Source organism: Tympanuchus pallidicinctus, unplaced genomic scaffold (assembly GCF_026119805.1).
Source record: "Tympanuchus pallidicinctus isolate F22 unplaced genomic scaffold, pur_lepc_1.0 scaffold16, whole genome shotgun sequence".
Classification (NCBI taxonomy): Eukaryota; Metazoa; Chordata; class Aves; order Galliformes; family Phasianidae; genus Tympanuchus; species Tympanuchus pallidicinctus.
Window position 1 is genome coordinate 18386948 of NW_026294679.1, and position 10151 is coordinate 18397098.

General features: G+C 42.4%; 1 long non-coding RNA gene across 1 annotated transcript in view; it reads right to left on the reverse strand.

Moving 5' to 3' along the window:
* LOC128078179 (uncharacterized) overlaps positions 1-10085 on the reverse strand; it is a 314575-nt gene extending 304490 nt beyond the window's left edge. Inside the window, exons 1-2 of the long non-coding RNA XR_008205356.1 lie at positions 9754-10085; positions 8476-8568 (exon numbers count right to left, since the gene is read on the reverse strand). This is a non-coding gene — a long non-coding RNA (uncharacterized LOC128078179). The remainder of the gene's footprint in view (positions 1-8475; positions 8569-9753) is intronic.
* Positions 10086-10151: the final 66 nt, after the last annotated feature.

Consider the following 10151-nt stretch of genomic DNA (forward strand, 5'->3'; position numbering starts at 1 on the left):
TAGGACATCTGTGCCCACGGCGCTGCTACTGATAGTAACAGCACTTGGAAGCTGGGGCCTCCATTGCTGTAGAATGGACTCTTTCCATCTCACTTCTACGGTACATATGTCTATAACATTGAACTCTAACAAAGAGCCTATAACCCCTGGGCCCATTTGTACAACAGCCCCTGCTTCACAGAACCTCCAGCTGTTGGTCCCTGTCCCTAAAACTTATCAGCAAAGACACCTTCAGTTATTTCTCTTGTACCGGCCGCGAGAGCAACAAAGCCTGGCTTGGAGCAGGTGGCATCACAGAACCAAGTCCCAGACTACAGGCCACATTTTCTTCTAGGTAAAAAACTCCACACAAGTCCTATACACCACTGTATATTGGCACTGGAAACAATGTGTTTTGAGACAAAATCTGCATTGCCACCAGTGTCCCTGAAGCCAAGGCAGCACAGCTGAGATCCTCAGCAGACAGATTTGCCACAGTAATTACCAAAAGAAAGCTGAAAGGTAAAATGGAAGAGAAAACCTTCCCATCCTTCTGTCTCATTACAGTTACACAAATAACACCAACAAAACACACTCCTGAAGTACTAAATAACAGACGAGTCAAACAGCAAACTTGGCATTTTTTCTTCAGAAATGCATTGCAATTTTATCTAAAATTGTTCTAATTTGTATCTTTCTGTAAGAAAAACACAAGGTGTTTAGAAGATACAACTGGAAGATGGTAGATCAGTGCATCGTTTATCACATTCAGCCAAAAATATCAGAGACATGGATTGGAAAGGTGAGATTGGAAACAGAAGACAAAAAAATGGTAAGAGAGCTCCAACTGCACAGTGACATGGTATCATATTTATCTGCTGTGGATTTTACGCATCTTTCCAGATGAGATTAAATACTCTGTATCTTCACACTACAGGCAGGGAAGTCGGGCACTAAGAAGTCTGACTGCCACAACCAGTGACACAATGAGGGACAGCACCAACGTCTCGTCCTTGTTCAACACAAAGTCCAGCTGACCACTGGAGCAAGCTTCCAATTTTCTCCATTTTCTCCCAGAAGTTTTCAGACTAGAAAAAAATGTCTTTTTTCAGAACACACATTATTAGGCTTGACTTAAACAACTGGTAGAAATTCTATGCCTGTGCTATGCAATAGACCGCAATATACAAGCCAGTAGTCCTTCTGAGTTAAAAAACCACGGAAACTGCAGAATAGTTCATTCCTGGTGTATATCCACTAGAACCAAACCCCACCAGCAATGGGTTTAAACCAGTTGCAATAACCTGTTTGCCAACAGAAGACTGAGAAATCCCTGAACAACAATTCGGTGAGCGTCCCTGGAGCACAAACAGCTCTCCAAGTGCAACATCCCCACAGCCCCGCTGCACACCCCTCATAAACCTGCTATTAAGTCTGACTTCTGATTTGGATCTTGAATAATTAATTTTCTGGAAGCCTAAATGATTCAATCTGATGTTCTGAACATCAAATGTATGCCCCTTTAAACTTAAAGCTGTATTGCTTCCATACAAACATCATTAAATTCTACCTTCCCCCCCCCCCCCCCCCCCAACCTTACCCCTCCCTCAAGCAAGCATTTCAAGACAAAGAAGACAAAACATGTTTTCAAACTACTAAAAGAATTTTCCCCTGACTTATAACACAGTTTCCTGTGTCTTTCTTGTTTTAGGAAAAAAAAAAAAAAAAAAAAAAAAAAGCTGCTTTGTGGCACAGTTGTGAGCAAATTGTCACACAGACCTCACAGCCATCAGTGCAGCTATGCTGATTCCCCCCAGAGGATTATCAAACTCTTTGAAAAGCTTGGTACAAGTCTTAAGGCTTCCCCTGTATTTCTAACTAGTAATACTGGCTGCAATACAGAATAATAATACAGGCTGCAAAGGGCCCAGTGGCACAGGATGCAGCTTACCCACATCTGCTGTTAGGGACCTCAGCTACTTGGATTTTTTTTTAAATGTTTTTTAGACTGAAAACGTAGACACAGAACAACAAAATATTTCTTTCCAGAGCAATTGCTTTCCACAAACAACTCCAATTTTTAAAAGATGAAGCATATTTAAGTTTGTGTAAAAGATTGCAGCTTCCATATTCAAAATGATTCCTGAACTTACCAAAAAAACCCACTCCATTTCCATTTGACAGTTTAAATTCACCAGTATTTGTGCTTTGTGCCTCACTGGCAGAACTGGAATAATAGCACTACCACAGCCTTAAAACCCGGGAGAGACAGTTATCTATACTAGGCATGGAGGCATACAGCTACTACAAAGTTGCCTCCAAAGTTACAGCCACTACTACAAAGTTACAGCTATCCAATTTTTAGAATTTAAGGATTAAAAACAAAAGTACAAAGGTGTTCCTTCAATCACGGTGACCAAATACAATAACAAACAAACAAACTGGATCTCAAAGACTAACAATTTGAAAACATGTTGTCTAACAGCCACACAGCCTTAACTTCAGTGCTGTTGTTCACTCTAGCACTGGCTTGAAATGGAGAGGACTTCCTTAGGTGTTCTTCACTTCAGGAGCCAAAAAGGGAAGAACACCATTGGGATTAAATATGTCCATACAAGACTGTGCAATCTACATTCAGTTCCAAATTCAGCAACAGCTCTCTGACAGTAAGCAAACCATTTGCTTTGCTCCCTTATTTCCTTCCCTTATCTCAGTTTTCCCACCTGCCCTATCCAGTGATTTTTGAGCTTTAAGAGATCTTAAGTGTTTCTCAAATCCAATGCTGTTTGCATGGGTCATTCTAGGTGCTCCCATAGAGCAATAAATAATTGAGAAAGATATACATGTAGAATGTACCCAGAAAGCTATAAACTCGTGTAGTCCAGGGGAGATTCAGCAGAAGAGTCAAGAACTCCAAGTACTTTTTGGAGAGAAGAGCTAGAAAGCAAGACCAGCTACAGTTTAGTGTGAGCCACAGGTATTTGCTGCAGAGCACAGGGAGCAAGCTGGTGTGTGCCACAGCTCCCACCCTGCTGGTGTGAACAACCAACCCCGCAGGAAACAGAATGCCAGGCAGCGCGTGTGTGCTTGGGCCTCAGCCTCTCGCTCCCACATGGGGCAGACATAAGCAGGGTGTGCTTGGACTTGGATTAACGGTGGGTAAGCAGCATGCACACAGCCATAGCAACCAACACTAAGATGCAAGAGCAACTCAGAGCCAGCTGTGGGAGAAACTACGAAAAAGACCAAAGTATCTTGGGGAAAAACAAAAACAAACAAACAAAACCAACCTAGTAAGGAAAAATGGTGAAGAGGGGAACAAAATTAACGTAATGATCCACTTCAAGCTCTTCTGAAAGTCTGACACCCCATCTCTTTCCTCCATCAACCACTCACCCTCAAAATGGAATTACAAACGTTACTCCGTACACCTTTTCCAAGGAAGTGAAACAGGGTTACAGTAAAAGCAGGTGTCACATTATGAAGTGATAGACATTCACACAGCCTGTGTTACAGCCAGAGCACGACACACATACTGAAATTCTCCAGAGATAAAGGCTTAGAGAAGGCACCACAGAGCTGATGCTCTACTTCCCCGCAGGGGAAAAACAGACTGATCTTTCTACACCTCCAATTTCCTCTTCCACTGTTCTTTCCATGTATTTAATTTCACATACTGTTTGAAACAAAGTGAGGGGCCAAAAAGTTAAGGGAATTGTTGTCTGAGAACTCAAGAGGTTTTTGCACCAGTGTGTACCACTGGCTTCTGGACAGCACAGAAGAGTAGGGTTATTAACCACAGTGCTACAACCCCTAACTAGCCAGTTCTCTCCATAATCCTGACCCTGCTTTTCTTCCTCCCCCACTTCTGCCTCTTTCTTCATCTGCTGCTTTTCACCCCTCCACGTTTACTCATTCCTCCCCATCTCTTTCCCCTACTTGTTTCCTCCCTCTCCCATTTCCATCCCAAAAGTTCCCAGTTAAAAGCATTGCCTGAAGCAAGATCACATCTCCAATGAGAGGCAACTTCATTACAGTTTAACATAAAAAGATCAGCTGATATTGATCCATAATTTGGACAAGTGCCACGTTATTGACAGGAAGACAAAATAAGTTAGAATGGCCATGTTTCAAAAATTCTGTACGTACACTCAATCACTGGAACAGAAATTGCAACTGGGTATATAATAACACAACCGTGTTCTTTATTTCCCCTGTAGATCAATGCTAATATGAGGAGGGCCACAGAAGATGGATGTTGCCGACAGAAAACCTTGAAATTCCAGGTTAGAACTTGGGTGGCTTCACGGATAAAAGATCGGTGTGCAATGGTAGTGTAATTTGCATACGAAAGACCAAGCTCCTTCCTTAATACCCAAGGATGCTCTACTTCAAAGCAGCCACTTCTGCATTTAAATTCAGGTTAGGGAAAACAGAAAGCCAGCCAATATCCTGTGTTAGATAACTACACAGAGGCTTTAGTTCACAAATCTAGGGGACTCCCGATGGGTTGTCCCACAGGACCAGATATATTATGCACAGACACAGAGAAAACCAGTTCTCTATACATTACTGCATAATTCTCTGCTAGAATGTAGCTTTTCCTGAAGCAAGGTGCTGACAGAAGAGGCCAAAATTCCTTTCTGTTATCTTTTACTAGAAACAATTTTGCCAGGCCACTGAAGCACAGCAGAGCTTCCAGCGCTGGCCACCCATTTCCCTAGCGAGGTTCATGACGCCCGTGCAGCAGATGCTCGAGCTGGTCAGCAGGGAGCGCACAGGAACCGCGGCACCAAGAAGAATCCTCCACCATTTGAGCAACAAGAAAACAAAAAATCATTCTGTAAATAACTGTAATATATATTTATTCTTTGTAAGACCAATTGGTACGGAGAACAAAACAGCCAAGCAAGGCACTGTATTTGCACTTTGCTGAGAGCATTTCTTTCTGAGTACTTCTGTTAAAGCCAAATTCCTTACTCAGACCTCTACTGCAAAAAGGCTGGGCTCAGTCATAGCTCATACAGGAGGACTGCATAGTGTTACCGACCACCAAAGCAATGCTGGTGTCTCCTAGGAGTCAGTGCCCCAAAAAGCTCAGCTTTATGATATGTGCCTTTGCCCTTCCTGCTTAAAAAGCTCCTCTAGCTAGTAACACTCTTATTTTCTCTGTAAGCCAGCTACTTGAGACCAGCATAACTCACTTAGCAATGCATTGCACACTTTTCCTGATGTAGGAATACCAAGTAATTGAAAGAGAAATAATACGCATCAACGACTGGGATTTTTACTGAGATTTATCCCTTCCTGTTTCCTCCTGACCAGCACAGATTTATCTTCGAAGCTGAGGACTACAAGCTACATTAGCTCCAAACACCGACGCTGCACTGGTAGGCCTGTCTAGACAAAAAGGCAGTCTGTGTACACACACCTCAGTGAGGCAGGAACACCACAACACCAAGGCAAAAGGCCTCCTTCGACTCCCATTCAATGACAAGGGTCTTTCTCTCTCTTTTCACTATCCCTAATTCATGAAGCTTCTTCAGTACTTCAAAGTGACATGCTCACATAATTAACATCACATTGTGTAAATTTCTAAAAAGTTATATGGTATGCGACGTGCACAGGAAATATTCACTCTTAACCTGTTCATTAAAGCAGACTGAATTCCCAGAAAAAATGTCCCATCAAAACTTCAGTTCACACATGGGTCTTGATCTGAACCCAAACTCTCTAACTAGCCTTTACCTTGAGAACAGGCCAAACCTTTATTCAGGTATTTCCACATTTTCTGAGCAGCACAAATCCCACACTGAGGCGTGTGACTCTTGCAATATAACGCTCACAGTACAGTGCTGCAATGTTGAAGACGTGTACAAGAACAGTGAAGGAGGGGGATTATTAACTGCACTTCTACTGATCAGACTTGCACAGACCTACCTGCAGAGGGACCGCACCAGCAGAAACACCGTATGAGACAGGCTTCAAAGCATCCTTAAGCTCTAATGAAATTTCATCCAGGGAGCTATAAACACCCCTTCCCTTTTCTCTTCCTCCTCCTTTTTGAGCCCATCTGGCTAATAGGTCAGAAGTGAGGACACCTGTGCATGATGCATTGAAACTGGGAGATTATTTGCTAACTGTGGAGGTTTAGTTCCCATATGAAGCACCTGCTGCTGGCCCTGGTTCACGTGGGAGCTGAACCTACTGCCAGTGGCCCCCGATTCACCTTCTCATTATTTGTTTTATTATCTTCACTAGAGGGGTATGCAAGGAGCACGGCCTGTCTGCCTCCCACACCGGGCTTTTTGGGAGCTAGCGCTCCTCTCCTCCTCCAGGATGGCTCTTGCTGCAGGCTTGCTAAGCTCCTACTGCGGCCTCAGAGTGGCACCTAGTGCTCAGCTGCTGTACTGCTCTTCAGCAACACCCCTCAGCTCTCACACAAATTGTCCACCTGCTGCCCAAAAGCCAGGGTCAAGGACTGTTCTGTACAACAAGCAGAAGAACTGGGCTACCTCAGGGAAATTAGTGTACCGTTCTCATCAACTGCGGGATAAACTGGTGCCACGGGGAGCAATTAGGAGTACGGTAAATTTTGAAGTGGATAAGTTTCTCCTTCCAGTTCACCAAACAGTGATATTTAAAGAGGGTAATTCCTATACAGCCCAAACTAGAAAATGGCAGCTTCTACTTAACAACATTCATCCTCCGTCACTGTAGAGTTTTTCCAATATATACCTATGGAAACTGTCATGAAATTACTGAGCATTTCTTTGAGAGCTGTGCCTGTTCTCAGATGCTGCAACTTCTTCCATTGCTGCTTACAACAACTCTGTCTCCTAAAACTAATTTTTTTAAATTCATTTTCCTCTTCTGATCAGACATTTATTATGCAAATTCAGCTAGTTAAGTATTCACATTTTGCATTTCTTAAAATTACTCTGAGGTAAGGAAACCCTTCACACTTGGATTCTGGCTGAACAAGCTGCTGCAAAATATAGAACACAAAAATGACTTCCACATATGAATGCAACAGAAGAACAACTCTTGTCAATATTTTATCTACAATACATGTGGCAAACGAGTAAGCTTTCAATAAATGATATTTAAACCCATTTAGTCTGGCCTGGCAAAGTGTCCAGTATCCACTTTGTCATAGGACTGAGAAGCATTCTAGAGACAGAAGGTCCATTGTGGCAGGAGGGCCTGCATTCACAGATAAAAGGCAAGGAGTCACAACAGACTTGATGCTGCAAAGGTCAGTTGCTTCAGAACAATGTAACATCCATTGTTAACAGACCGTTGTTCACGATAACAACACTACTAAGAAAGCCCTGCATTACACTTGCCAAATAACAAAAAAAAAAAAAAAAAAAAAAAAAAGCAACCAACTGTTTTGTGAAGTCATACGCAGTGACTAAGAATCAGTCACTGAGCTCTGACTCGCTACACCTACAAGAAGCTCAGAAAAGCTGCCTTAGAACACCTGCGCACAGGTCACTGTGCCTAAATATTCAGCAGTCTAAAGGCTCCTCCAAGCTGTGAGATCATTTGACATTTTTACTTGGGCAGTCCTTGTTTGACTTTATGCTGTAACCAACCAATTGCTTTTTTTCACTGGCTTAAGTACACCATCATCCAGTATTACAGCACCGAGGGCCTTTTGAAGAACAAAAGCCTCCATCTCTTTTTAGGGCTTTTTAGTTTCATCTTTTTAACAGTCTTAAAACTGGTCAGATTAATGGAGCAGCTCCAGACACACATCCTCATCCCTTTACAGACCTAAGTGTGTTATAACCAAACATTTAAAAAAGACTTTGTTTTTTCACATCCTCAAAACGCTCCAAAGTAGCACACTTGTTGGTGCAGGATGAGTCAGGGAACCTAAATTCTTGTCTCCTCTTTGCAGCTCTGTTGCAGACACATACTGAGATTTTTGGAAATAAATGTCATCTTTCTGTGCTCCAGCCTACTGTATGTAAAATATGTGAAGCACAAATGAGTTCTCTGACAGAAAGATGACAGACAAATTATTCATTTACTTATTATTCACTTACTGCGCTCTTTATTTTTAGATAAATCACCCATTTCTGTCACTTAAAGGTTTTTATACCTGTGAATGAAACAGATTCGTTTGTCGCAGACAACCTCAGAATTGTCTGTTACAAGACCTTCGTAATTGCAAAAATGTACATGTCGCAGTAACAGGAGACAAGGGTAACAACAAAATGTATGCATATATATATATGTATATGTTGTGTGTGTGTATATATATATATATATTTACATAGAACTTTCCTGCTACCAATGAAGAATAAAGACAAAAAGGCTCTAATAAATATAATTGTAACCTTGAAATGCAGGCTTATTCACCTGTGAGACTCTGATATTGAGTGGCAGAAATAAACATCTCTTGGATTTCAAATTAAGCACATTTGTTATCAGCTAAGAAGTAAATGTGAGAAAATGGCAATTGCATTTTCGAAGTTTACTTACTCTCCCCTCAGCTGTCTGCCTTCTGCTGCACATCCAGCAGAGGGCTTCAGGACCCCATTCTTGCTTAAGGAAAACGGCAGTGCCTCGGCGTCCCTGTAAAAGTGGAATGGAGAGTTGGAGTCTCCTTTGGTTGGAGCAAGAAGTCGGGCTGAGGTCTGCGCTTTCAAAGGGATGTGCAGAGGTTTTCCCCACATAAGGTTCTTTAAATTTATGTAGTGATGCGGGAATTAACATTCATTGCTGAACACATTTATTTTTTTTTTTGAAGCGACATTTGTTCTCAAAATACACTTATTCTAAATTGCAGAAGTGAACATGAGCAGAAGACTGAAGACAGATCATAATTAAAACCTACTTTGGTTTGGTAAGTACAAAAGTAGTGGACAACGCTCAATCTACGCACTGATACTCTTGGCCCACCAAAGGGAAGAGAAAATATTTTCAACAGTCTCAAAGACACATACAAATGTATGATGGAACTAACTAAAAATATATTTTTTAAAGCCACAGTATCAAGAAATGCACCCCCAAAATAAACTCTTTTCTTCATATTAAGCTCTGTCAGCAAAGCCTTTTAAAACCAGACTAGACAAAGAACGTAGAACACCACTGTAGGGAATAGGTTTGCATAAAGCATGGGGCAACAACAGGTGTATAGAACACATTCTTTGTTGTAATCTCAATTCAGGTATCAAAGAGAAGCATATGTAACAGTCAAAATTACTCAAATACATATATTGTCCACCCTCACACCAAAATACCACAAAACCATACATATACTTATTTCAAGTATATTAGACAACAAGGAGATAGTAATGAACTGCAGAAGGAACAATTTTTCTCTAGCCCAATTAAAAACACATGCATTATCCACTGTGTTTGTGAACGAATATGAACTCCATCACAGAACGAGATGGCACCTTCACCTGCCTGGCTTACAGCAGCCCACGGCTGAGGAGAAGGGCTCTCCGAGCACACTATCCTGCCCTGCTGCTCCCTTCCACCTGGATCCTCTACAAGGTGTGTTTTGTGTGTTTACGTGAGGAGCCCCTTATGGAGCTTTTATTGATTCCTAGGTCCAAAAGTCCTCTGAGTTCACCTCTGCATTAGGGAGCTATTAGAAGCTACATTTGTTCCAGTGTTTATTACCAGTATTACAAGTCCAAGCAAGGCCAGGAAAGTGCAAAGCAGAGCGACACAGAACTAAAGAATCCTAAAATCCTGCCCACAAATAAGGGTGCTGTGAAAAGCCAGCAGAACCTCACGTGCCATCCTTACCATGCATTAGCTGGGGCAGTCCTGCTCTACGGAGCTTAGTTCCGACAACAGCACCGCAGCAGTTCGTGTTCACTTCAAGAACGCTGCTTTCCAAGGGCTTTACATACATTACTTCATTTTCCTTGAAAACTGCCCTTCTGCTTCCCCGTGCAGCCAGCAGCTCTGAGCGCCCGCCCGCCCAGCACCAGCCTCGTTCTCAGCATGGCCTCACACAGCGAAGCCACGGCTTAGAACTGGACACAGACATCTGGCGTTTGTTCAGGGGATTTTATAACCACTTCACTAAACACAAGTCGCAGAGCAGAAGAAAAGCAACGTAGAGTAGCCGGATAATTGCAGCAAAAACAGAAGCGGAACCCAAAGACGCAGAACACTGGAGGCTGACCACGGCTGGCCCA